Source organism: Pecten maximus, chromosome 11, assembly GCF_902652985.1.
Source record: "Pecten maximus chromosome 11, xPecMax1.1, whole genome shotgun sequence".
Lineage (NCBI taxonomy): Eukaryota > Metazoa > Mollusca > Bivalvia > Pectinida > Pectinidae > Pecten > Pecten maximus.
In genome coordinates, this window is record NC_047025.1 from 21,388,976 (window position 1) to 21,414,593 (window position 25,618).

At 39.2% G+C, this 25,618-nt stretch overlaps 1 protein-coding gene across 1 annotated transcript in view; it reads left to right on the top strand.

Moving 5' to 3' along the window:
• Window positions 1–25,618, top strand: part of LOC117338495 (ATP-dependent DNA helicase Q4-like) — a 263,643-nt gene that overhangs the window by 215,807 nt on the left and 22,218 nt on the right. The window lies entirely within an intron of this gene.

Sequence of the window (25,618 nt, forward strand, 5' to 3'; positions counted from 1 at the left end):
AGTGGAATCCTATTTCTGGCTTTGATTTGAAAAACACCTACCACTGCCATCTTACAATGTAACAAGCAATTAGTGGAAGAAAATTGATGTTATCTCAAGGTCAGTATATAGTGCCCTCACTGTACGTCCATGTAATCTCCAGGTCAGTATAGTGCCCTCACTGTACGTCCATATAATCTCCAGGTCAGTATAGTGCCCTCACTGTACGCTGACATAATTTCCAGGTCAGTATAGTGCCCTCACTGTACACTGCCATGTAATCTCCAGGTCAGTATAGTGCCCTCACTGTACGTTCATATAATCTCCAGGTCAGTATAGTGCCCTCACTGTACGTCAATATAATCTCCAGGTCAGTATAGTGCCCTCACTGTACGTCCATGTAATCTCCAGGTCAGTATAGTGCCCTCACTGTACGTCCATATAATCTCCAGGTCAGTATTGTGCCCTCACTGTACGTCCATATAATCTCCAGGTCAGTATAGTGCCCTCACTGTACGTCCATGTAATCTCCAGGTCAGTATAGTGCCCTCACTGTACGCTGACATAATTTCCAGGTCAGTATAGTGCCCTCACTGTACGTTCATATAATCTCCAGGTCAGTATAGTGCCCTCACTGTGCGTCAATATAATCTCCAGGTCAGTATAGTGCCCTCACTGTACGTCCATGTAATCTCCAGGTCAGTATAGTGCCCTCACTGTACGTCCATATAATCTCCAGGTCAGTATTGTGCCCTCACTGTACGTCCATATAATCTCCAGGTCAGTATAGTGCCCTCACTGTACGTCCATATAATCTCCAGGTCAGTATTGTGCCCTCACTGTACGTCTATGTAATCTCCAGGTCAGTATAGTGCCCTCACTGTACGTCGATGTAATCTCCAGGTCAGTATAGTGCCCTCACTGTACGTTCATATAACCTCCAGGTCAGTATAGTGCCCTCACTGTACGTCCATGTAATCTCCAGGTCAGTATAGTGCCCTCACTGTACGTCCATATAATCTCCAGGTCAGTATAGTGCCCTCACTGTATGTCCATGTAATCTCCAGGTCAGTATAGTGCCCTCACTGTACGTCCATGTAATCTCTAGGTCAGTATAGTGCCCTCACTGTACACTGCCATGTAATCTCCAGGTCAGTATTGTGCCCTCACTGTACGTCCATGCAATCTCCACGTCAGTATAGTGCCCTCAATGTACGTCCATGTAATCTCAAGGTCAGTATAGTGCCCTCACTGTACACTGCCATGTAATCTCCAGGTCAGTATAGTGCCCTCACTGTATGTCCATGTAATCTCCAGGTCAGTATAGTGCCCTCACTGTACGTCCATGTAATCTCCAGGTCAGTATAGTGCCCTCACTGTACACTGCCATGTAATCTCCAGGTCAGTATAGTGCCCTCACTGTATGTCCATGTAATCTCCAGGTCAGTATAGTGCCCTCACTGTACGTCCATGTAATCTCCAGGTCAGTATAGTGCCCTCACTGTATGTTCATGTAATCTCCAGGTCAGTATAGTGCCCTCACTGTACGTCCATATAATCTCCAGGTCAGTATAGTGCCCTCACTGTACATCCATGTAATCTCCAGGTCAGTATAGTGCCCTAACTGTACACTGACATAATCTCCAGGTCAGTATTGTGCCCTCACTGTACGTCCATGTAATCTCCAGGTCAGTATAGTGCCCTCACTGTATGTCTTTGTAATCTCTAGGTCAGTATAGTGCCCTCACTGTATGTCTATGTAATCTCCAGGTCAGTATAGTGCCCTCACTGTACGTCCATGTAATCTCCAGGTCAGTATTGTGCCCTCACTGTACGTCTATGTAATCTCCAGGTCAGTATAGTGCCCTCAATGTACGTCCATGTAATCTCCAGGTCAGTATAGTGCCCTCACTGTACGTCCATGTAATCTCCAGGTCAGTATAGTGCCCTCACTGTACGTCCATGTAATCTCCAGGTCAGTATAGTGCCCTCACTGTACGTCCATGTAATCTCCAGGTCAGTATTGTGCCCTCACTGTACGTCTATGTAATCTCCAGGTCAGTATTGTGCCCTCACTGTACATCCATGTAATCTCCAGGTCAGTATTGTGCCCTCACTGTACGTCTATGTAATCTCCAGGTCAGTATTGTGCCCTCACTGTACACTGCCATGTAATCTCCAGGTCAGTATAGTGCCCTCACTGTACGTCCATGTAATCTCCAGGTCAGTATAGTGCCCTCACTGTACGTCCATGTAATCTCCAGGTCAGTATTGTGCCCTCACTGTACGTCCATGTAATCTCCAGGTCAGTATAGTGCCCTAACTGTACACTGCCATGTAATCTCCAGGTCAGTATTGTGCCCTCACTGTACGTCCATGCAATCTCCACGTCAGTATAGTGCCCTCACTGTACGTCCATGTAATCTACAGGTCAGTATAGTGCCCTAACTGTACACTGCCATGCAATCTCCAGGTCAGTATAGTGCCCTAACTGTACGCTGACATAATCTACAGGTCAGTATAGTGCCCTCACTGTACGCAGCCATCCATTAAGTGTCACTTTGGAGACAACATTTTTTAATTAAATCAATAAGATTATAATATTTGTGTTGTACATTTTTTTTGTCTTGTAATTCGTCTGATCATGATGCTGTTATAGTCAATGAATAGTCAATACAGTTACTGATGATCTACAAATCCTCAAATAACAATTTTGCAATATTATGGTTTTCTTTAGAAATTTTGTTAAATTCTGAGCGTATTAAATTTTCACAGAATAATAAAAAAAATATTGGAAAGAATAGTACATATGATATGTTACATCTTTCAAAAGAAGGCTTTTATGCATCTTAGGAAATATTTCTTGGAAAATAGGTCCTTCGCTTGACCCTCTGGAATTTCATTGAGGTTGGTTATTTTCATAAAAACTTGCAATCTTCATTGACAAATTAATAAAAGTGGAAGGTTGAAGTTTGTGATGCACTGATAATATTTCAATAAATCAACAGAGTGTGTATAGTTTTTAGCTCACCGGCCTGAAGGGTATAAACAGTGAGTCTGGTCCTACAGGCCTGTGAGGGCAGGGCTCTGAGGCCAGGCTCTGAGGCCAGGGCTCTGAGGGCAGGCCCCAATACAAGAAATATAGCAAATCATTCTTCTTCTGTAGCAATGAAAGGATACATGTGGTCCATATTTGGCTCGAAGCATCATTGGGTGGAGGGGAATCAGTTTTGTATAAACCTTGGGTTAAAATTAAACAATTTAAAGGACCAGAAGTCAAGGTCAAAGGTCATGGTCAGAGTCAAATTTTGTATCTTTTCACTGGTGAAAATTTTGTTATGACATTATGAATCAAAAGTTGTTTGTAATTAAATATAGAGTCAACTGACCATAGGCCAAGGTCAAATTTTGTTATGAATTTATCAAGCAAAGTTGGTCAGAATTAAATCAACTAACCAAAGGCGAAGGTCACTGGGTCCAAGGTCATGCAAGGTCAAATAAAATATCTTTCCACAATAATGAAGTTAAGTTGGTGGGAATTTTATGAGTCAACAAACCACAGGTCAAAGTAACGGGGATATTACGAAGCAAAGTTTGTCTGAATCAAACAAGATGTCAACAGATTAAAGTTCAAGGCCATTTGGGTCCTATAGGCAAGGACTCTGGATTAGATGAAATAAATCAAGTACAAATGAGTAATATATTGGTATATTTTGAATTTTCTTTTGAACCAGAACACCAAATTTAGTTAAAGGAAACAGTTGACAGAAATACATGTACTGATAGGCAGATCCCAAAATGAGAAAAATATTTGATATGTAACTTAAAAGTGCTTTAATTGCCATAACTACTGAAATATCCAGGTGAGTGACACAGGCCCCATGGGCCTCTTGTTTATGCATGGCAGTTTATTTGTGAATTTTGAAAAGTTGTATTCAGAACATGTATCTTCGTTAATATATTATATGCCCAGCTTAAGGCCCCAATCCTGCTAACAATACCTGATATGTACATTGAGGAATATGCTTTTCACTTTTCCATTTTCACATGACACTAGAAATTGAAAGGTAAAGGAGGGGATATGGGTTGATTACATGGACCCAAAAGGCCACTGGGCAAGTGAGTCAACAACTTCTTATAGAATCATCTTATATATATGGGAGGTCAACTTTGACAATGTTTGTGAAAAATGGCCTGAATGGTTTATGCTGGGCATTTCATAAGTGGTGTCTTTCTGGACAGATAAAAATGTGGTTATAGTAAAAGAGGTATGTTAGTAATCACTTTGTCTGTGCATCCATCTGTCCAGGATAGGCTTGTGTACAAAATATCTCATTAACTCCTGGACAGATTTAGCTAATAAACGTCACACTATCTCATTGGTCAAGGTTAAAGGTCACATTTGACCACTTTTGAAATAAATGAAGCATTGTACATTAGATATCTCTGTTATCCCTGGACTGATTCAGATCATATAATTCACACGATAACATCACAGTATAAGATTCTACACCTGATTAGATTCTGGTGGTCATTGGTCAAGTTTAAAGGTCTAAGCTAGGTCACACTTGCCCACTTAATTGAAATCAAAAAGCTTAGTACACAAGATATTTCTTGAACCCCTGAACAGACTTAGTTCATATTCACACCATAATATTGTGCACCTGCTTAGATTTTGATGTTCATGGTTCAAGGTTGAGGTCAGAGGTCACACTTAACTACTTTGAAATAAGAAAAACTTGTGTACAAAAACTTGTGTACAAAAACTTGTGAACCTCTGAGTAGATATGATTTATTAATAAGGGGAGTGGGGGGAGGGGGTATATCAATGTGAGTGCCCACTCACTATAGTTATCAGTCCACCAAGGTGAGCGAGCTAAAAATGCCATGCCAGATGTCAACAATTTCGATTTCTGCACTGCTGATTGAAATTCAACTTGATTGGAAACATCGTTATCATTAGACTTGAAGTATGTGTTACAAATATCTGTCACATTTTCTTAATCAACAATATTGCAATGATTATCTCTGAAATCGTGACTCGTGTGAAAGCCAAAATTTTGTTTGCAGTCATTTATTTTTAAGTTTACCAAAAATTTTCGGCATATAAATTTATTTGGATTGTGATGTATTAAAATATTTCATTGGAAATGAATGTATGAAATATCATGCCTGAGAAATCTTCATGACAGTAAAGTCACTGTTTGTTTGGTACCAGTTAACGAGCCTAACTTTGTCACATATCTGGGAGGGTCGTCCAATATTTCCTCTCTTCATTGAAATAACAACAGAAATCATGATGCTTTTTATATGGTTACCATGAAATTTTTCAAAATTACTCTCTTTCGATTTAGTGGATGCAGCCGACACATTCACTTCTATGGAATTCTAAAAAAATTTTTTTTTTTTTTCAGTGACAGTCAGTTTTGAGATATTTAATATAAACGTCGGAGGAATTTTAAGATACTACAATAATTCAATTTAATTGGACCACTATGTTTCACCTTTGAGAAAATACTTCTGAGCCCAAACTTTGCCTGAAGGATAGTGATGCTGAAATTATTTTTCCTGCCCAGCTCTACATTCTTGGCACATTAACAAAGTAATATGGTTAAAGACGTTTTCATCCATATTCTTTACAAACCTGACAAGAGATGTCCATTGTCAGAATTTCTATGATGGTTCATTATATTGGATTCCCCTAACAGAAGTCATCAAAAATCACCCATAATACTGCTACACTGAACATAGAATTATGCACAATTTCATGTTTTCATGGTAAGATGAAAATCATTTCCCTGGTAATCTTCAAATTGCAGGCGTCGAGAGCCCAAGTATAAATATATGTAATTTACATAATAATATCTAATTTCAACATGCACTGCACTTTCATTCAAATCTTCACACAAACACAAATATTTCTTAAACTTAAATTGACTTCACACAACAAGATAATAGCAGTTCCAAAAAGACATACTTGGTATATATGACCAAGGAAGGATACAGTCAATATCATTGTTACATTGTATAAAGGGCTACTTATAGTCTTGGTTACCGTAAATTTTTATCACAAAATTTCATGCATATAGTGTGCAGATTTGTATAGAAAATAAAATAAATACACCAAAGATAAAAAAAAAATCTGTTTAAACAATAATTGATATATTAAGTAAGTCATGTGATGTATGAAACCTGGAACATTTGACTGTAATTATGCCATTAATTGCTTAAAAATCTTGAATAGAAAAGGATTTTTTTCCCAAATCTTCTGTCTACATCTAATGATACATTGTGATCAATTTTAGAAGTTGACAATGTAGTATACAGTTTTTAGGGGGATGGGTGTATCTCATGCTATTTTTGTGGTATTGTGCTATGAACAACAATGTTGAATTTGTGTACAACATATACATAATATCGACAACAATATCAGAATTTCCTGGTTATCAAGCTTCTGTCTTTTAAAAGGCCTACAAAAATCTTTGGCAATATACTGGAATATGACTAAGAGATAAAAAAAAAAAATGAGATCAAATTTCAGAATTTACAATGCATTTTCTGAGATTTGTAAAGGTGACAATATGTGTATCACACAGTCAAAACACTAATTAGTACAATATCTTACCTTCATCTCTCCATATTCCTTCTGTGTCAATGAAGCCATTGGATATCGGTGTTAGAGAGGTCACTGTGAGGTCCAGTTATGTCCGAGTGTCCAGAAAACTTGCCCAGTTAGCACGTTCAAAAAGGGTCTGGGTTATGCTGAATTAATCTACGAGAATGGTTCAGCTGTTCATTACTGTCAAATAAAAGGTAATGAATTAACACAATATGTTAGAGGAATAAACGACTAGTATCGTGCAACTGACAAAGTTGAGATTCTCTCTGTGACCGTATCAATAATCCATACGGTGCTGGACAGGAACATACCACAACAGCTGCTGGAGTCAGCTGAGAGCATCATATACAGATCTGGTACCCAACTCATAGTCTATATAGATCTGGTACCCAAGTCAGTCTATATAGATCTGGTACCCAAGTCATAGTCTATATAGATCTCGTACCCAAGTCATAGTCTATATAGATCTGGTACCCTACTCATAGTCTATATAGATCTGGTACCCAAGTCATAGTCTACATAGATCTGGTACCCAAGTCATAGTCTATATAGATCTGGTACCCAACTCATAGTCTATATAGATCTGGTACCCAAGTCATAGTCTATACAGATCTGGTACCCAACTCATAGTCTATATAGATCTGGTACCCAGGTCATAGTCTATATAGATCTGGTACCCAACTCATAGTCTATATAGATCTGGTACCCAACTCATAGTCTATATAGATCTGGTACCCAAGTCAGTCTATATAGATCTGGTACCCAAGTCAGTCTATATAGATCTGGTACCCAAGTCAGTCTATATAGATCTGGTACCCAAGTCAGTCTATATAGATCTCGTACCCAAGTCAGTCTATATAGATCTCGTACCCAAGTCATAGTCTATATAGATCTGGTACCCAAGTCATAGTCTATATAGAACTGGTACCCAAGTCAGTCTATATAGATCTGGTACCCAAGTCATAGTCTATATAGATCTGGTACCCAAGTCAGTCTATATAGATCTGGTACCCAAGTCAGTCTATATAGATCTGGTACCCAAGTCATAGTCTATATAGAACTGGTACCCAAGTCAGTCTATATAGATCTGGTACCCAAGTCAGTCTATATAGATCTGGTACACAAGTCATAGTCTATATAGAACTGGTACCCAAGTCAGTCTATATAGATCTGGTACCCAAGTCAGTCTATATAGATCTGGTACCCAAGTCAGTCTATATAGATCTGGTACCCAAGTCATAGTCTATATAGAACTAGTACCCAAGTCAGTCTATATAGATCTGGTACCCAAGTCATAGTCTATATAGAACTGGTACCCAAGTCAGTCTATATAGATCTGGTACCCAAGTCATAGTCTATATAGATCTGGTACCCAAGTCATAGTCTATATAGATCTGGTACACAAGTCATAGTCTATATAGATCTGGTACCCAAGTCATAGTCTATATAGATCTGGTACCCAACTCATATTCTATATAGATCTGGTACCCAAGTCATAGTCTATATAGATCTGGTACCCAAGTCATAGTCTATATAGATCTGGTACCCAAGTCATAGTCTATACAGATCTGGTACCCAACTCATAGTCTATATAGATCTGGTACCCAAGTCATAGTCTATATAGATCTGGTACCCAAGTCATAGTCTATATAGATCTGGGATCTGGTACCCAAGTCATAGTCTATATAGATCTGGTACCCAACTCATAGTCTATATAGATCTGGTACCCAAGTCATAGTCTATATAGATCTGGTACCCAAGTCATAGTCTATATAGATCTGGTACCCAACTCATAGTCTATATAGATCTGGTACCTAAGTCATAGTCTATACAGATCTGGTACCCAAGTCATAGTCTATATAGATCTGGTACCCAAGTCATAGTCTATACAGATCGGGTACCAAGTCATAGTCTATATAGATCTGGTACCCAAGTCATAGTCTATATAGATCTGGTACCCAAGTCATAGTCTATACATATCTGGTACCCAACTCATAGTCTATATAGATCTGGTACCCAAGTCATAGTCTATATAGATCTGATATAAAATAATGGGTGAAATAATGAGAAAATATACATTATTGGTGTAAAATAATGGAAGAATATACATCACTCGTGTAAAATAATGGGAGAATATACATCACTCGTGTAAAATATTGGAAGAATATACATTACTGGTGTAAAATAATAGGAGAATATACATTACTGGTGTAAAATAATGGGAGAATATACATTACTGGTGTAAAATAATGGGAGAATATACATCACTGGTGTAAAATAATGGGAGAGTATACATCACTCGTATAAAATAATGGGAGAATATACATTACTGGTGTAAAATAATGGGAGAGTACATCACTCGTATAAAATAATGGGAGAATATACATTACTGGTGTAAAATAATGGAAGAATATACATTATTGATGTAAAATAATGGAAGAATATACATTACTGGTGTAAAATAATGGAAGAATATACATTTTTGGTGTAAAATAATGGGAGAATATACATTACTGGTGTAAAATAATGGGAGAATATACATTATTGATGTAAAATAATGGGAGAATATACATTATTGGTGTAAAAGGCTGGAGATTATCTTCACAGCTTTGGTTATAATCAGGTTTTATGTCTACACATATAAAGGAGTTGATTTGATAGTCTAATTACATAAAAGAAAATATATAGGAAAACAGTATGTTAATGATGCTGTGTTGAATTGTAATCGTCCAGTTTATCAGAAGATATTGAGTGCAAAATGTCATCACTTTATATTATATTTTTATCAATACCATCTTTTAGATGTCATGTAAAAAAAAATAGAAATGGTGCACAATTGAATTTGCAGACTGCTGCTTTTGGGAGATATAGTGTTGTGATTGTCCAGAGTTGGCATTCCATCCACTCGCTGTAGAAGTTAATCACAGAGAACATGTTCTATAGAAACCAGTGTCAGCAATATTTGCTCGATTTGGTAAACACAGAAAAATTCAGAGAACAAAAACAATTTGATTAATAGCAAACAGCCTTGACACAAAAGAACTAGGAAACAGGATTTCATTACAAACTACAGCTATGTGAGAAGGTATGAATTTTTTTATGATTTGGACATTGAAGACTTTTTGGTGGATATTGATATTTAGAAAGGTCTCTTTTTCTGCATGAATTGGATATTTTAGAAATTGTCTGCGGTTGTATGATTTTGACATTAAAAAGTGTCTTAATTTGTATTAGTTTGGACATTTTAGAAATTGATTTTAGAAAAATTGTCTATTGTCTGGACAAATTAAAAAGAAGGCATTTGGTTTTGAATGGTTTCTATATTGTGGAATGTCTGTTTTATGATTTGGACATTTTTTAAGGTATATGAATTATTTATAGTATAGACATTTGATAGACTTTTTGTATGATTTAGGCAAATAGAAACTCACCATATTTTGTGTTATTTGTTCAGTTGAATTTAAATGGCACCAGTCATGGTCTGTATCTCCACTGTTAGATACCCAGTGATAGTTTACATGGTCTGTATCTCCACTGTTAGATACCCAGTGATAGTTTACATGGTCTGTATCTCCACTGTTAGATACCCGGTGATAGTTTATATGGTCTGTATCTCCACTGTTAGATACCCAGTGATAGTTTACATGGTCTGTATCTCCACTGTTAGATACCCAGTGATAGTTTACATGGTCTGTATCTCCACTGTTAGATACCCAGTGATAGTGTACATGGTCTGTATCTCCACTGTTAGATACCCAGTGATAGTTTACATGGTCTGTATCTCCACTGTTAGATACCCGGTGATAGTTTACATGGTCTGTATCTCCATTGTTAGATACCCAGTGATAGTTTACATGGTCTGTATCTCCACTGTTAGATACCCAGTGATAGTTTACATGGTCTGTATCTCCACTGTTAGATACCCAGTGATAGTTTACATGGTCTGTATCTCCACTGTTAGATATACCCAGTGATAGTTTACATGGTCTGTATCTCCACTGTTAGATACCCAGTGATAGTTTACATGGTCTGTATCTCCACTGTTAGATACCCAGTGATAGTTTACATGGTCTGTATCCCCACTGTTAGATACCCGGTGATAGTTTACATGGTCTGTATCTCCACTGTTAGATACCCAGTGATAGTTTACATGGTCTGTATCCCCACTGTTAGATACCCGGTGATAGTTTACATGGTCTGTATCTCCACTGTTAGATACCCGGTGATAGTTTACATGGTCTGTATCTCCACTGTTAGATACCCAGTGATAGTGTACATGGTCTGTATCTCCACTGTTAGATACCCGGTGATAGTTTACATGGTCTGTATCTCCACTGTTAGATACCCAGTGATAATTTACATGGTCTGTATCTCCACTGTTAGATACCCAGTGATAGTTTACATGGTCTGTATCTCCACTGTTAGATACCCAGTGATAGTTTACATGGTCTGTATCTCCACTGTTAGATACCCGGTGATAGTTTACATGGTCTGTATCTCCACTGTTAGATACCCAGTGATAGTTTACATGGTCTGTATCCCCACTGTTAGATACCCAGTGATAGTTTACATGGTCTGTATCTCCACTGTTAGATACCCAGTGATAGTTTACACGGTCTGTATCTCCACTGTTAGATACCCAGTGATAGTTTACACGGTCTGTATCTCCACTGTTAGATACCCAGTGATAGTTTACATGGTCTGTATCTCCACTGTTAGATACCCAGTGATAGTTTACATGGTCTGTATCTCCATTGTTAGATACCCAGTGATAGTTTACATGGTCTGTATCTCCATTGTTAGATACCCGGTGATAGTTTACATGGTCTGTATCTCCACTGTTAGATACCCGGTGATAGTTTACATGGTCTGTATCTCCACTGTTAGATACCCAGTGATAGTTTACATGGTCTGTATCTCCACTGTTAGATACCCAGTGATAGTTTACATGGTCTGTATCTCCACTGTTAGATACCCAGTGATAGTTTACATGGTCTGTATCTCCACTGTTAGATACCCAGTGATAGTTTACATGGTCTGTATCCCCACTGTTAGATACCCAGTGATAGTTTACATGGTCTGTATCTCCACTGTTAGATACCCAGTGATAGTTTACATGGTCTGTATCTCCACTGTTAGATACCCAGTGATAGTTTACATGGTCTGTATCTCCACTGTTAGATACCCAGTGATAGTTTACATGGTCTGTATCTCCACTGTTAGATACCCAGTGATAGTTTACATGGTCTGTATCCCCACTGTTAGATACCCGGTGATAGTTTACATGGTCTGTATCTCCACTGTTAGATACCCGGTGATAGTTTACATGGTCTGTATCTCCACTGTTAGATACCCGGTGATAGTTTACATGGTCTGTATCTCCACTGTTAGATACCCGGTGATAGTTTACATGGTCTGTATGGTCTGTATCCCACTGTTAGATACCCGGTGATAGTTTACATGGTCTGTATCTCCACTGTTAGATACCCGGTGATAGTTTACATGGTCTGTATCTCCACTGTTAGATACCCAGTGATAGTGTACATGGTCTGTATCTCCACTGTTAGATACCCGGTGATAGTTTACATGGTCTGTATCTCCACTGTTAGATACCCGGTGATAGTTTACATGGTCTGTATCTCCACTGTTAGATACCCGGTGATAGTTTACATGGTCTGTATCTCCACTGTTAGATACCCGGTGATAGTTTACATGGTCTGTATCCCCACTGTTAGATACCCGGTGATAGTTTACATGGTCTGTATCTCCACTGTTAGATACCCAGTGATAGTGTACATGGTCTGTATCTCCACTGTTAGATACCCAGTGATAGTTTACACGGTCTGTATCTCCACTGTTAGATACCCAGTGATAGTTTACACGGTCTGTATCTCCACTGTTAGATACCCGGTGATAGTTTACATGGTCTGTATCTCCACTGTTAGATACCCAGTGATATTGCTGTGTTTGTCTAACAATACCTGTTTTTGTGACATTCCTTTTATACAGTATATCGTCCTTTGCTGATTCAATACCAGCCTTGCTATTAGGATTATATATGTGTACAAAGAGGTACCTATTTCCTCAATGTGTACCCATATATGGAAGCTCTAGGCCTACTATGTGGCCAGTCTTACTGTAAACTGTTTTAATTAACTAAGCACCCTTGTCCTCTGAACCACAATTAATTGAAATGCAACTGCTTCTAGCTGTGTCACTCTGTCATCTTCCGAACAATCAATATTTACCTGACAGATGCACAGGTGTGTTTGCAACACAAGTGGATAAAGCACTCTTGCCTGGTTTATTCCAGCTCCATTTAATGTCTGATCAAAAGTATTATTAATAGAAAATTACAAATATTACAGCTTTGTATTACAGGAATATTGATGCATTAATTAACTCAAAAACCCAGAAGAGTAAAGGAGGTATTTTTATAGTCCTGCCCACTGTGCACACTCAAATTTCAGTGCAATATCAAATTATAACAGAGTTAATTGGTGAGTTCCTGCACCAACAATAATTGTCACTGAATATTGAAATTAGGCCAGTTGTAATACAGCTGATATTTTCAATGCAGATAGGAGCAAAAATAACATTACAACACAACATCTAAAATATGTGGGTAAAACTTCAATAGTAAGAGGATACCTTAAGTAAGAGGGTAGCTGTAGGAGGATACATTTTGTAGTCGTAGGAGGATACCTTTGGTAGCTGTAGGAGGATACTTTTTGTAGTCGTAGGAGGATACCTTTGGTAGATGTAGGAGGATACATTTTGTAGTCGTAGGAGGATACCTTTGGTAGATGTAGGAGGATACTTTTTGTAGTCGTAGGAGGATACCTTTGGTAGATGTAGGAGGATACATTTTGTAGTCGTAGGAGGATACCTTTGGTAGATGTAGGAGGACACCATTAGTACTTTTGGGGCTGTAGGAGCATGTCAATCAAGTTATAGGGGGATATATTTAGCAGTTGTAGAAGGATACCTTTGGTGGTTGTAGGAGGATACATTTGGGGTATGTAGAGAGATAAATTTAGACGCTATAGAATTATACTTTGGTGGGTGTAGGAGAATTTATTTAGCAGTTGTAGGACAATATGATACATTTGAAGGAAGTAGGATACATTTTGATGCTATAAAAGGGGGATATATTTTTGGGGTGTAGGGAGATGACTTTGGGCTGTAGGATATATTTTGGGGCTGTAGGGAGTTGACTGGGCTGTAGATGGATACCTTTGGGGGTCGTTAGAGAAACCATACACTAACTATATCAGGACACATGTCATAACTTATATGAAGTAACAGATATTCAGCAAATGGCTGACTACAGAGGTGAGGTAAAATTTACATTAGTCTCGTTAAAAGTGCACATCTCTCTAAAGGCATCAGTAAGTTGGTCATTATAAAAGAATAGTATTGTCTGTTTATGGATTCTCCCAGGATAACTACAAGTCAATTCCGTCAAAGGGATTCAATTCAAGCAGCAATTCTATATCATTACTGTCAGAAATTGATGTGATTAACTACTTTGTATCTGATTTCATTGGTAAACTTTATATCATTGTGTGATGGCTAATCCTCTTCACGTACAATGAATCTGCTTACACAATATCTGTGTGCGATGCGTGCCCATGCGTATGTAATGTTTTGCAATAGTGATGTGTTGATTTTGGACGAGAAAGGAAACCATCCTATACAAAGTCAAGAGATTGCTTCATGCATGGTGGTCAATACCCTGTTGTGATCAATCTCAAGAACTTAATCAGGGTCAGAATTTATTTGGCATTAATCAGGTCCTCACAGACTGGAGACCAAAGTGGTCACTATATTATAGACCAATGGGGAGAGAGTACTGTGAAGAGGAGCCACAAGAGGATAGAGTGGTCAGTTAATATATACCGTATTTAAACACAAAATAAGCCCTGACGAAAAAGAACCTACCTCCTTCATTTCAGCAGAATTATGAATTTTTAAAAAGTAAGCTAAAATTATGTTTCACAAATACGCCGAACCCATACTTCAATTTTAAGCTAGGGGAGGGGGCTTATTTAGGATATACAGTATTCAGACAAAAAAAAAACATATGATGTTGAAAGGGATGTACAACTGATCGAGAGAGATCACCGAACACTGGAGAGGAAGCATAGCATGTGGGGACCAAGGTCTACTCCGCATGAAATTAAGACTCAATTTTATGAAATATAAAATCTCACAAATAGACCTATACAAATGATTTTTACTGAAATGTCAATATATTGAGAATCTGCTGAAGGCTTTGTGTTATACAAATGATTTTTACTGAAATGGGCTCAATCTACTGAGAATCTGCTATAGGCTTTGTGTTATACTGATGCGGTAATAATAAAGCAGGCGGGAGTGGTATGTGGCATGGCAGTCCCGCATATGAATATTATCAATTACCGCAGTTACAAAGAAGCCGGTAACAACATATTTCAACGAGACGTTGGGTGGAAACTGAGGTTGGGCTCGATGCTAAATTGCATATAAATGCTTGAATCACAGTAATAACATTTTCTCACCGAAGAAAGATCAAGGAGTTCCAATATAATTAAAAATGGGGGGGGGGGGATGATTGATGTATTTGATACTCATAGTGAGCACTTTTCCAAATATTATACTCCATTATAGAATCTCTAAACACCATTTTATGATATCTATACTCCATTATAGAATCTCTAAACACCATTTTATGATAGCTATACTCCATTATAGAATCTCTATACCTCGTGATAGAATCTCTATACACCATTATAGGATCTCTATACCCCGTTATAGAATCTCTAAACACCATTTTATGATATCCATACTCCATTATAGAATCTCTATACACCATTATAGAATCTCTAAACACCATTTTATGATATCTATACTCCATTATAGAATCTCTAAACACCATTTTATGATATCTATACCCCATTATAGAATCTCTATACACCATTATAGAATCTCTATACCCCGTTATAGAATCTCTATACCCCATTATAGAATCTCTATACCCCGTTATAGAATCTCTATACCCCATTATAGAATCTCTATACCCCATTATAGAATCTCTATACTCCATTATAGAATCTCTATACCCCATTATAGAATATCTATACCCCATTATAGAATCTCTATACCCCGTTATAGAATCTCTATACACCATTATAGAATATCTATACACCATTATAGAATATCTATACACCATTATAGAATCTCTATACACCATTATAGAATCTCTATACACCATTATAGAATATCTATACACCATTATAGAATATCAATACACCATTATAGAATCTCTATACACCATTATAGAATCTTTATACATCATTTTATGATATCTATACTCCATTATAAAATCTCTATACCCCATTATAGAATTTCTATACCCCATTATAGAATCTCTACACACCATTATATGATATGTAGAAACACCAGGACAGGAATTGCTGCAGCTGACCTTTGATGACCTTCGTTGGCCTTGTAGCACAAATGTAATTTTGATGATATAAACAGACAGATTTCCAGTGTGATGGGAAAATAATTACAAAGCATGCATTTTGTTTTTTAACAATCTAATTTGGGTTTTGGGGTTTTTTTTTTTTTTTTTAACATAATCAGGTTGAGTGCATGCATCTTAATCTCTAGTGCATTGTAGACTTTAGGCTGGAGACCGAATCTCTGACTTTCAATATCCTTAATCAAAGCCTTTAATCTACATGGCAGCCATGCAAATGAAAATTCATCTGAGATCTTGAAATATGTGATGATGTAACTTAGTTATGCTGTTTGAGGAAAAGTCTGCTGATTATATAAGGTTTGGTGTTGTGTAGATATTCCTGTTATGGTATTCGATAATGTCGATTTTATATAAGGTTTGGTGTTGTGTAGATATTCCTGTTATGGTATTCGATAATGTCGATTAGATGGTTTCACAAGTATAGCATTGCCAGGCATAACACACAAACGCTTTCATTCTCCCACAAAATATTGATATTAATATATGAAGTCAAAATCTGAATGACTGTCAACCACAGATAGAGTAAAAACCATTCGCAAAATTGCTCGTGTGTGGGGGAAAAAAAGGTTCTCGAATCAAGATTGTTAAGGTCCCCACACTGGTCCATTCAGCTGTGGTGACTCATTTCAACCTCACCATGCAAGCTCATTAAACACTTTTTAAAAGGATTTTGTAACTATCTGGGAAAATTTTGGTCTCTTTCATGGATTTAAGATACTTTAGAATCAACATTGGGTACTTTTGGCTTTGAAGAAGTACAAGTAGTTCAATTACAGATATCCAACTGCCCATTAGTTCAATTACAGATATCCAACTGACCATTAGTTCAATTACAGATATCCAACTGACCATTAGAGTGGTATAGTTAGTTTGAGACGTACTAAGGACTATTATTTCATGTACACACAAATTCAAGGGAAGTAACTACAGACAATTTAACTGACACTGGTAAATTTTACCTTCATCAGCTGATTGACTTCAAATCTCCTTCTGTCCCTGACAGTAAACGATTCTAAGCTGTTTCTTGGGAAGTACTGACAATATCTTTCTCAAATTTTATATGTAAGTGTTGCCCTCAGGAAGTACAGAATATATCTTTGCCCTTTGTGTTTAGTTGTGCATGTTCAATTCCAGGCAGCCATTTTGACTTTTGACAGGTTGAACCTACTGCTATTTTCTCAAAAAGTACTGTATATACAAATGTATCTTTCAAATTTCATATGTACTGATCCCCTTGATCCTTAGTTGTGCAATATATGTTTTATTTGGAGATTGGAAACAAAATGGCGGACAGACAGACATTTTTAGCTCGCTTGGAGGAAGTCTAGCGGAGCTATTGCGATACCATCAGCGGCATGGTGAGGTATTTGACATGTGTGTTCATTGACATTGACATTTGGGGACTTGCTGACCTTTCACCTACATTTAAAAATCTTTAACCTTGGTCACAGTGTGTAAACTGCAAGATTATTAGGTCTTTAATATTTGACATGAGTGTTCTGTACATGTGACAAGACCTTTCCATTGGTACTACATCTGCTGACCTTTGACCTACTTTTGAAATAATATTTCTGAATTTCAACACTCAGCAAGATCTGTTGTCTTCTGACAACTGTTGTGAATCTTTACACTTGAAGTTTGTTATCACTATTTCTCATACAGTTCTTATAGATCTTTCTTGAGTTTTTGTTTGTTTGGTTTTTAGGTCATCTGACCCGAAGGGTCAGGATGACCTATAGCCATCATGCTTCGTCCGTCGTCGTCCGCCGTGCGCCGTGCGCCGTGCGCCGTCCGCCGTCCGTAAACTTTTCACATTTCAATCTTCTTCTCAAGTTCCACCAGTGGGATTAAGCTGAAACTTGCCTGAAATGATCCTGAGATGGTCCTGACCAAGTGTTGTTATTTTTCGGGTCAGTCCGAAATCCAAGATGGCCGCCATAGCCGCCATTTTGAAAACACATTTTAAACTTCTTCTCAAGTTCCACCAGTGCTGTTGGGCTGAAACTTGCCAGAAATGATCCTGAGATGATCCCGACCAAGTGTTGTTATTTTTCGGGTCAGTCTAAAATCCAAGATGGCCGCCATAGCCGCCATCTTGAAAAACACATTTTAAACTTCTTCTCAAGTTCCACCAGTGCTATTGAGCTGAAACTTGCCTGAAATGATCCTGAGATGATCCCGACCAAGTGTTGTTATTTTTCGGGTCGGTCCGAAATCCAAGATGGCCGCCATAGCCGCCATCTTGAACTACACATTTTAAACTTCTTCTCAAGTTCCACCATTGCTTTTGAGCTGAAACTTGCCTGAAATGATCCTGAGATGATCCCGACCAAGTGTTGTTATTTTTCGGGTCGGTCCAAAATCCAAGATGGCCGCCATAGCCGCCATCTTGAAAAACACATTTTAACCTTCTTTTCAGGTTCCACCAGTGCTATTGAGCTGAAACTGGCCTGAAATGATCCTGATATGATCCCGCCCAAGTGTTGTTATTTTTCGGGTCCGTCCGAAATCCAAGATGGCCGCCATAGCCGCCATCTTGAAAAACTTATTTTAAACTTCTTCTCAAGTTCCACCAGGGCTGTTGGGCTGAAACTTGCCAGAAATGATCCTGAGATGATCCCGACCAAGTGTTGTTATTTTTCGGGTCGGTCTGAAGTCCAAGATGGCCGCCATAGCCGCCATCTTGAAAAAACATATTTTAAACTTCTTCTCAAGTTCCACCAGTGCTATTGAGCTGAAACTTGCCTGAAATGATCCTGATATGATCCCGACCAAGTGTTGTTATTTTTCGGGTCGGTCCAAAATCCAAGATGGCCGCCATAGCCGCCATCTTGAAAAACACATTTTAAACTTCTTCTCAGGTTCCACCAGTGCTATTGAGCTGAAACTGGCCTGAAATGATCCTGATATGATCCCGACCAAGTGTTGTTATTTTTCGGGTCCGTCCGAAATCCAAGATGGCCGCCATAGCCGCCATCTTGAAAAACTTATTTTAAACTTCTTCTCAAGTTCCACAAGTGCTATTGAGCTGAAACTTGCCTGAAATGATCCTGATATGATCCCGACCAAGTGTTGTTATTTTTCGGGTCGGTCCGAAATCCAAGATGGCCGCCATAGCCGCCATTTTGAAAACACATTTTAAACTTCTTCTCAGGTTCCACCAGTGCTATTGAGCTGAAACTTGCCTGAAATGATCCTGATATGATCATGACCAAGTGTTGTTATTTTTCGGGTCGGTCCGAAATCCAAGATGGCCACCATAGGCGCCATCTTGAAAAACACATTTTAAACTTCTTCCCAAGTTCCAGCAGTACTATTGAGCTGAAACTTGCCTGAAATGATCCTGATATGATCCCGACCAAGTGTTGTTATTTTTCGGGTCGGTCCGAAATCCAAGATGGCCCCCATAGCCGCCATTTTGAAAACACATTTTAAACTTCTTCTCAAGTTCCACCAGTGCTGTTGGGCTGAAACTTGCCTGAAATGTTCCTGAGATGATCACGACCAAGTGTTGTTATTTTTTAGATTGGTCTGAAATGCAAGATGGCCGCCATATCCGCCATCTTAAAAAACACATTTTAAACTTCTTCTCCAGTTCCACTGGTGCCATTGAGCTTGAAATTGGTGAGGATGTTAAGGAAGGAGTGCCAACAAAGTGTTGCTATTTTTTCGGCCTTGTAAAAACTTTGGCATGGCAGCAATGGCAGCCATTTTGTAACATGATTGCGCAATCATGGTTTTCCTGAACAACACCTATTTCAAACTTCTTCTCAAATTCCACTGGTGGGATTCAGCTCTAACTTACCAGAAATGATCCTTAGATGGTCCAGACCAAGTGTTATTATTTATTGGGTCGGTCAGATATCCAAGATGGCCACCATGGCCAACAGTGCCACTATATACTTGCTACAGAGAATGCATACTACAATAATATAAGGGTTTTAATTTAGAGTCAGATGACCGTTAAGGCCCCTGGGCCTCTTGTTTTTTGTTGCTTCAACTTGAATTTGGAAACTGATTGGAAAAATGGCTAACATATGGCCATCTTGGATTTTGACAGTTGAAGATTGTTATCACTATTACTTCAAAAGTACTGGAGTGATATTTCTCAAACTTAATGTGTAGGTCCCCCTTGGTCCTTACTTGTGCCCATTTAATTCAGAGTTTGATTTGAAAACAAAAATTGCTGACAGGCAGCCATCTTTGTTTTTGACAGATAAACTTAATCATTATTTCTTGTTCACTAAAAGTTTTTCCTGGACTCCTCTAAGATTTTATTTTTAGGTTCCCCTTGTTACTGAATAATCAAAAGGAAAAGATGAAATAAGGGAAAAGTAGAGAAATACCAGTCTGTCATATAAACAATAAAGATCATTCAATGATGAGCACACAGATCCATGTGGGATCTCTTGATTGTGATTGTAATAGGGGTGTTAAATTCATGTAAATTAGATACGCTCAAAATACACCTGATATAAGATATAAAAAAACAATAACAGATGAGCTTATAATACTGCAACTAATTAATTACATTAATATAAAATCAATGTTTAAATTCATCCAGCTAAAGTCAAACTACTCAAGTTACCAAGGCAATTTACGCTTCAGTCCCAGCCAGTAGCATCCATCTCAGAAATATAAATAGTTGTAGCTATTGAACTGTTAGCTGTCTGACAGAAAAAGATGGTTTCCTACAGTGATGCCAGTGATAACAATGACTGTCTGTTAATTAGTCTTGTCACCTTCTCTGTAATTATTTGGTTCCATCCTAGAAATAAGAAAGATATACCTTGTCACCTTCTCTGTAATTATTTGGTTCCATCCTAGAAATAAGAAAGATATACCTTTGGTAGAATATAGAGGAGGCATCGCCCACAGCAAACAAGGAGCTTTAATTATGTTGTCATTCACCTGCTTTGTCTAGTAATCCCATTACCTAGTCTTAAGTTCACCGTGCAGTCTGAATCAGTATAACTGTCTGTATGGGTTCACCAGTCTGTGTGGGTTCACCAGTCTGTGTGGGTTCACCAGTCTGTGTGGGTTCACCAGTGTGTATGGGTTCACCATTCTGTATGGGTTCACCAGTCTGTGTGGGTTCACCAGTATGTGTGGGTTCACCAGTCCGTGTGGGTTCACCAGTCCGTGTGGGTACACCAGTCTGTATGGGTTCACCAGTCTGTGTGGGTTCACCAGTCTGTGTGGGTTCACCAGTCTGTAAGGGTTCACCAGTCTGTATGGGTTCACCAGTCCGTGTGGGTACACCAGTCTGTGTGGGTTCACCAGTATGTATGGGTTCACCAGTCTGTGTGGGTTCACCAGTCTGTGTGGGTTCACCAGTATGTATGGGTTCACCAGTCTGTATGGGTTCATCAGTCCGTGTGGGTTCACCAGTCCATATGGGTTCACCAGTCTGTAGGAGTTCACCAGTCTGTGTGGGTTCACCATTCTCTGTGGGTTCACCAGTCTGTGTGGGTTCACCAGTCTGTGTGGGTTCACCAGTCTGTGTGGGTTCACCAGTCTGTGTGGGTTCACCAGTCTGTGTGGGTTCACCAGTCTGTGTGGGTTCACCAGTATGTATGGGTTCACCATTCTGTATGGGTTCACCAGTCTGTGTGGGTTCACCAGTATGTATGGGTTCACCATTCTGTATGGGTTCACCAGTCTGTGTGGGTTCACCAGTCTGTGTGGGTTCACCAGTCTGTGTGGGTTCACCAGTATGTATGGGTTCACCATTCTGTATGGGTTCACCAGTCTGTGTGGGTTCACCAGTATGTGTGGGTTCACCAGTCCGTGTGGGTTCACCAGTCCGTGTGGGTTCACCAGTCTGTGTGGGTTCACCAGTATGTATGGGTTCACCATTCTGTATGGGTTCACCAGTCTGTGTGGGTTCACCAGTCCGTGTGGGTTCACCAGTCCGTGTGGGTACACCAGTCTGTATGGGTTCACCAGTCTGTGTGGGTTCACCAGTCTGTGTGGGTTCACCAGTCTGTAAGGGTTCACCAGTCTGTATGGGTTCACCAGTCCGTGTGGGTACACCAGTCCGTGTGGGTTCACCAGTATGTATGGGTTCACCAGTCTGTGTGGGTTCACCAGTCTGTGTGGGTTCACCAGTCTGTGTGGGTTCACCAGTATGTATGGGTTCACCAGTCTGTATGGGTTCATCAGTCCGTGTGGGTTCACCAGTCCATATGGGTTCACCAGTCTGTAGGAGTTCACCAGTCTGTGTGGGTTCACCATTCTCTGTGGGTTCACCAGTCTGTGTGGGTTCACCAGTCTGTGTGGGTTCACCAGTCTGTAAGGGTTCACCAGTCTGTATGGGTTCACCAGTCCATGTGGGTTCACCAGTCCGTGTGGGTTCACCAGTCCGTGTGGGTTCACCAGTCTGTGTGGGTTCACCAGTATGTGTGGGTTCACCAGTCCATGTGGGTTCACCAGTCTGTGTGGGTTCATCAGTCCGTGTGGGTGGACCAGTCTGTGTGGGTTCACCAGTCTTTGTGGGTTCACCAGTCTGTGTGGGTTCACCAATCTAAATGAGTACAACAGTCTATTTGAGTACAATATCCCATTTGAGTACAACAGCCTGTATGAGTACAACAGCCTGTATGAGTACAACTTTCTGAATGTGTACAACAGTATTTATGGGTACACCAGTCCGTGTGGGTTCACCAGTCTGTAGGAGTACACCAGTCTATAGGAGTACACCAGTCTCTATGAGTTCACCAGTATCTATGGGTACACCAATCTATAGGTACACCAGTCTGTAGAAGTTCACCAGTCTGTAGGAGTACATCAGTCTATGGGTACACCAGTCTGTAGGAGTTCACCAGTCTGTAGGAGTTCACCAGTCTGTGTGGGTTCACCAGTCTGTAGGAGTTCACCAGTCTCTAGGAGTTCACCAGTCTGTGTGGGTTCACCAGTCTGTAGAAGTTCACCAGTCTGTAGGAGTTCACCAGTCTATAGGAGTTCACCAGTATCTATGGGTTCACCAATCTATGGGTACACCAGTCTGTAGGAGTACACCAGTCTATAGGAGTACACCAGTCTATAGGAGTACACCAGTCTATAGGAGTACACCAGTCTGTAGGAGTACACCAGTCTGTAGGAGTACACCAGTCTGTAGGAGTACACCAGTCTATAGGAGTACACCAGTCTGTAGGAGTACACCAGTCTATAGGAGTACACCAGTCTGTGTGGGTTCACCAGTCGGTAGAAGTTCACCAGTCTCTAGGAGTACACCAATCTATGGGTACACCAGTCTGTAGGAGTACACCAGTCTATAGGAGTACACCAGTCTATGGGTACACCCAGTGTGTAGGAGTACACCAGTCTCTAGGAGTTCACCAGTCTGTGTGGGTTCACCAGTCTGTAGGAGTACACCAGTCTATGGGTACACCAGTCTGTGTGGGTTCACCAGTCTGTAGGAGTTCACCAGTCTGTGTGGGTACACCAGTCTATGGGTACACCAGTCTCTAGGAGTACACCAATCTATGGGTACACCAGTCTATAGGAGTTCATTAGAGTGTTGTGAGTTCACCAGAATTTGTAATGATGATTTGAGCTCTGAAACCATGAGCCAGCCCTGGCAGTAGATACCCTGACTTGTTATACCCCAGTTACAAAGTTGGGGTAATACTGGAATCATCTTGTTTATCTGTCATTGAGGTTTTGTCTGGATAACTCCTGAATTTGTAAACTATTTTTAGTGAAGCTGCACAGGAATGTTAGGAACCATATTTGTATGTGCACTCAAGTTTGTTTTGTTTTGATTTGTTTTATAAAAAAAATTGTTGTCACAGGTTTTGTGTAATGGCCCATAGTTCATCAGGTGTAATCTGTCAATGCTTGAAATTTGACTCATCAGCTTTTTTCCAGAAAAAAAAAAAGAAAATATCAGTTTGATTTTCTGTGTTGTAGGGTAAGGACTTACAATACTGACATTAGATATCCGACTTATTTCCTGTATTGTAGGGTTAGGACTTATGATCCTGACATTAGATATCCGACTTATTTCCTGTATTGTAGGGTTAGGACTTACGATCCTGACATTAGATATCCGACTTATTTCCTGTATTGTAGGGTGAGGACTTATGATCCTGATATTAGATATCCAACTTATTTCCTGTATTGTAGGGTTAGGACTTATAATCCTGACATTAGATATTCGACTTATTTCCTGTATTGTAGGGTTAGGACTTACGATCCTGACATAAGACATCCGACTTATTTCCTGTATTGTAGGGTTAGGACTTACGATCCTGACATTAGATATCCGACTTATTTCCGGTATTGTAGGGTTAGGACTTACGATCCTGACATTAGATATCCGACTTATTTCCTGTATTGTAGGGTTAGGACTTACGATCCTGACATTAGATATCCGACTTATTTCCTGTATTGTAGGGTTAGGACTTATACTATCGTGACATAAGTCATTCGACTTATTTCCTGTATTGTAGGGTAAGGACTTTATGAACCTGACATTAGATAACTGACTTATTTCCTGTATTGTAGGGTTAGGACTTACGATCCTGACATTAGATATCCGACTTATTTCCTGTATTGTAGGGTTAGGACTTACGATCCTGACATTAGATATCCGACTTATTTCCTGTATTGTAGGGTTAGGACGTACGATCCTGACATTAGATATCCGACTTATTTCCTGTATTGTAGGGTTAGGACTTACGATCCTGACATAAGACATCCGACTTATTTCCTGTATTGTAGGGTTAGGACTTACGATCCTGACATTAGATATCCGACTTATTTCCTGTATTGTAGGGTTAGGACTTACGATCCTGACATTAGATATCCGACTTATTTCCTGTATTGTAGGGTTAGGACTTACGATCCTGACATTAGATATCCAAGTTATTTCCTGTATTGTCGGGTTAGGACTTATACTATCGTGACATAAGTCATTCGACTTATTTCCTGTATTGTAGGGTAAGGACTTACGTTCCTGACATTAGATATCCGACTTATTTCCTGTATTGTAGGGTTAGGACTTACGATCCTGACATTAGATATCAGACTTATTTCCTGTATTAAAATTCTGACATTAGATATCCGACTTATTTCCGGTATTGTAGGGTTTGGACTTACGATCCTGACATAAGACATCCGACTTATTTCCTGTATTGTAGGGTTAGGACTTACGATCCTGACATTAGATATCAGACCTATTTCCTGTATTGTAGGGTTAGGACTTACGATCCTGACATTAGATATCCGACTTATTCCCTGTATTGTAGGGTTAGGACTTACGATCCTGACATTAGATATCCGACTTATTTCCTGTATTGTAGGGTTAAGGACTTACGATCCTGACATTAGATAACTGACTTATTTCCTGTATTGTAGGGTTAGGACTTACGTTCCTGACATTAGATATCCGACTTATTTCCTGTATTGTAGGGTTAGGACTTACGATCCTGACATTAGATATCCGACTTATTTCCTGTATTAAAATTCTGACATTAGATATCCGA